This window comes from Arvicola amphibius, chromosome 4, assembly GCF_903992535.2.
Source record: "Arvicola amphibius chromosome 4, mArvAmp1.2, whole genome shotgun sequence".
NCBI lineage: Eukaryota > Metazoa > Chordata > Mammalia > Rodentia > Cricetidae > Arvicola > Arvicola amphibius.
In genome coordinates, this window is record NC_052050.1 from 100,969,314 (window position 1) to 100,973,944 (window position 4,631).

At 46.1% G+C, this 4,631-nt stretch overlaps 1 pseudogene; it reads right to left on the reverse strand.

Annotated features, from left to right (window-relative positions):
• Nucleotides 1–320: 320 nt before the first annotated feature.
• Nucleotides 321–1,132, reverse strand: LOC119813336 (annotated as a pseudogene).
• Between the last annotated feature and the right edge of the window lie 3,499 nt (nucleotides 1,133–4,631).

Below are 4,631 nucleotides of genomic sequence, written 5' to 3' on the forward strand. Positions count from 1 at the left end.
TCTATCCAGATCCATGTGTGTAAATTAGGGATATTAAAACCTATCCTTTGTTATTGTGTGATGATTTGTAAATTGGTACAAGGAAGTGGTCAATAAAATGCCTCATTTTTTTCAATAATAATGTTGTCAATGAAGTCATTAAAATCTTTTTTTTGTTCATTTGGTAATTACAGATCTGAAGTGATTCTGCTTTTATTTCCTTCATGTTAAGCCAATCATGGAATTTCACAGTGATTTCTGGGGTGGGGCAGAAAGAAAGTGTATTCAGAATGACCAAGGCCACGGCCTGGTTGGCATGAGAAGGTGCAAGCAGGGGGGCCTCACTGGGGAAGCTGGAGGAGCACCGACTGCCCCGCTGGCAGGTAGGTGATGTTCCAAGAGCGAGAGAGCTGGTAAGCAATGTCCTCAGCTGCTTCCAGCTTCCGCAGCTCAATCAGGCCATCGCCTGCCGTGGCCAGGGAGTTGGCGATCAGCTCGGCTGCCTTGGAGTTGCCCTCAGCAGAGATGATGGCTGCCTTCTTCTGCTGCTCAGCCTTTTCCTCCAAAAATCTGGCCCTCTCCGCTTCCTGCTGAGCTACCCGTTGTCTTCCACTGCTTCTGTGAACTCCTTCCCAAAGGTCAGATGTGTCAAGGACACGTCATCCAGGATGAGCCCAAATGTTGCTGCTCTCTCCGTGAGGTCATCACTCACCCGCTGGGAGACCAGCTCTCACTGGGTCATCAATTCTCCAGCCTCAAAGCAAACTACCACTGACTTGAAAATCTCTGTGGTGATGGAAGGCAGCACCCATTCATCATAGACCTTGCTGATGCTGGTGTAGATACGAGGGAGCTGTCGGGCCACTGGCTGGAAGAGGATGCGTAGTGTGATGTTGACGTTCTGCAAATCTTTGCTACCAGTGATGACTGGTACATTCAGTGGTCCACAGTCAAAGATAATTGGTTTCTGTACCCAAGGGATGAGAAAGTGAGTCCCTTCCCCTACCATGACGTCCTGTACTCCACGGAATCGGTCAAAGATGACAGCTCTGTGCCCAACATCCACATTATACAAGGCGGAGTTCACCACACCTCCTGCCACTGCTAAAGCCAGGCCAAACTTTCCGATGGACTCAAACTCTTTGGCAGCCATGATTCCTTCTGTTGCCCCCACTCACACCTGCTTTCCCTCTGACCTTCACATGAATTCCCCCATTAAATCATAAGGACCCTTCTGTGTACAACCCAAAGTGTTTTCACACCCAGGACCCTCTTCCAGAAGCCTGATTCTACTGCCACCCCTTCTCCGCCAAGAAGCTTCAGTCTTGGGGTTACAACTGAGTGAACCATGGAGTCTGGCTGTTACTCATCCATCGGTTGATCAATGACCACAGAGATCTCCTGATTCAAAAAGAAGGTGGCCAAGAAACATGTTGACTATTAACAGAGCAAATAAGATTAATTTTTTCTTAAAATAAAGATGTGGACTCATTAGGACAGAGATGGGTAATGAAGTTGAGAGGTAAAAGATGTGGAGTCAGGGAGAAAGCTGGAGAGAAGGAAGCCAAATGGAGCAGGTTTCAAATTCCTTTTGAGTTATGATTATCAGTAGTCCCTTACACCAAAATTGACTTTCTGTGCCAACCCTCTGCATCCGTGCACTGCACACAGCAGATGAAACATATATATCCATGGGTTTTGAAGAATTGGAGACACATGCTATGTTAAGGGAGGAAAAATTCAAGTTCAACCTTACATAAAGCCACAGCGATGCCATGTGGCCATCACTCTGACTTCCTCCATAACCTGTTGTGAATCAGCCACTCTCCTTAGCTGGGAGATTGCCTGGGCAGCCTCAAAGGCTCTACTACAACATGAGGTTCTGACACTTCATATCTTCAAGGCTTGCTGAGGTAAGCTGAGGATTGGGTTGTGGGCTCCAGTAGAATCCAAGCGGAGGCATCCTGTTTCCTTAGGTTTCACTAAAATCCTATCTTGGGGCTTATGCCCTCTATCCCCTGATGCCTAGAGAAGAAATAGAGACATGCAATCAGCCAAAGAAAGGATGCTAAATATAGTCTTTGTCAGATTAATATCCCCAGGATTACTCATGACTCCTTCAGAGTGAAGCAAAGATCACGTGCCGCCTGACAACTACCCATCTGGCCTGAGAAGACTCGCCATATGGACGGTTCTCGCTAATTATAGTTAAACACTGAGGGGAGGGGTTCCAGTCTGGAGGCTCCTGAGGCCAGAAGTTCCCTGATTCCCCCTTTCTGGTGCTCATGAAAAGGCTCCAGTAGTTACAGTTCTCAGGCTTCTCCAGAGACTTTCAGGTAAACTGTCAGCCTCTGTAGAACCAACTTTCACTAAACTCACAGGTGGGGAAGTAATCTTCATCTTTCTCTGTGTTAATGAAGCTCAGCAATAGTGGCTCCTATCTAATACACCAGTCAAGATTCTGCATCATGGAGGAATCCAAAGAAACAACTGATAATTTGATGAAGGTACATTTTGCTGCTACTAAGGACTTAATCTTTATCTGCTGCCTGGTGATTTATGTGAAAGATACAGGGAAGGTTGTTACTTTTGCTAGTCCCAGGCAAATGACACTCAGTGAATCAATCCAGTTCCAGAGAATTTCCTAGCAACCTAAAGCATTGTTTTCTTAAAATAAATGCAGATGGCCTCTGCCTATCTGTGATGGCTAATGTGACTGCCTGCGTGATGGAACTCTAGAATCATCTAGGAGGCAAACTTCTGTGCCTGTCAGTAAGGGGTAGCTGATTTAGCTGTGTATGACACTGATCTGTGAGCTGGGTCCCAGACAGTATAGAAGGGGGAAGGAGATCTGAACACCAGCTCTCTTCTTCCTGACTGTGGGTTCCATGTGACCCGCTGCCCCAGCTCCTGTCAGACTCTGAGGCAAATAAACGTCTGCTTCCTTTCTTGAATTGTTCTCATTTTGCACTGCCTCATGGTAAGAGGAGAAGGAGTAATACACCATCCCAAGGTCGTAGATTTGATTCCCAGCAGAGAGAATGGGGGAAGGAAGAGAAGGAGGAAAAGAGGCAGGGGAGAGGGCGGGAGGGCACCTATGCTTGCCTTTAAACAACTCCTGAGAGCCATGGGTTTGGGTGGGTGAAGAAATGTGGAATACCCAATGCAAGGATGCAATCATTGATCATTTCACTTTGCCTTCTCTCTTTATCTGTACTGGACTCCCATTCTTTAGGTACAAATCATTGTTCTACCAACAACACCGAAGTAGGACATTCTTCCTGCAGGGACTCAAGCCTTCGTGGTCTCACGAGTCAGAAGGGTGACGTATGTGATGAGAGCCCACACGGCTCTCTCAGTGCTCATGAACTGACCTCGTTTTCTCACAAATGTGGCCACAAAACTACTAATAAAAACAATATTAAAGGCATGAGGAGAAATGAATGCTGATGCTCGAGAGTTGGGGAGATAACAGATGTGGGAGGGTGGCTCATTAGTGGGAGAGCATACCCTGGATGCCAAGGAGCCAGGATGTGGGAGGCTGGCTCATTAGTGGGAGAGCATACCCTGGGTGTCTAGGGCCACCTCGGTCCAGCCAGGCTGCAGTCACCATTTCCTAACGAGTGATGAGTGGACATTTGCAGAGATACCCTTGACCAGGCAAATGGGATTCTCCATTTACTCATGGTGCAGAGTTTTAATGAACAGTTGGAATTTCTAGTGTTTTTAAACAAGGCACTGTTTTCATTATGGCTATTCTGAAGTTACAGGATGCAGTCCCAGTATTCCCTAGAGGTTCCTGTCAGCTGAAGAAAGGAGCTTCCCTTCAGCACCAACAACACTGAGGTAAGCTGATCAAGACAGGCTTAGCATTTCAGAATAGTAATGCCAACGGAATCCTTTGGATTCAGTGTTACTTGAATCATCTGATGTCCCTAAACGTCCCTGCATCATAACACGTGCCATTTTGCTTAAGCCCACACCAGAGATGACACTATCCCAGCTCTTTACTTACAGTCTATGTTATCGACCTTTTGCTTTCAACTGAACCTAGGGTGCATCCTTTATAAGTTTACTTCTGGTCCCAAAGGTGAGCACATACCAGCAACAGGCTGTGGAGTTGGCTCTTGCTTTCTCTGTCTTGAAACTTTACTTTTGAGTTTGGTTTTTCTATTACAGCTTCTGTCTTTTTCTGCTCATTGCTTCCAGGGCATGGAGGAGAGGCTGTGTCCTGAGTGACGCAATGGGATGAGAATTGTATTTTCTGTAATCTCTAACATCTGTGACATACCAGAGCCTCAGCTGACTGATGCTTAGTGTGCATTCCCTAGGTGATTATAGTGTAAGCAGAAACTCTCTCTCCCAGTACTGGGAATACATGATATAATGAAAAGAAAACCATGATAAGAGAAGAACAAAAGGCACATTGTTTTCCTAAGTGTGCTTGGACTAGATTTCTGTCAGACTTGGTAACCTGGCAATTTAATAGGTGGGGAAAACGTTCATCAAACTTCAGAAAGTGCGTGTATAAATATGGCCATTCAGTACAGGGAATTGCAGGGAAGGAAAGTAGAGAACATGCATGAGAGAGAGAATGGCTGAGAGAAAACCAGAGTCACTGCTGAGCCTCCTCCTGCTCAGCTACTAACAAT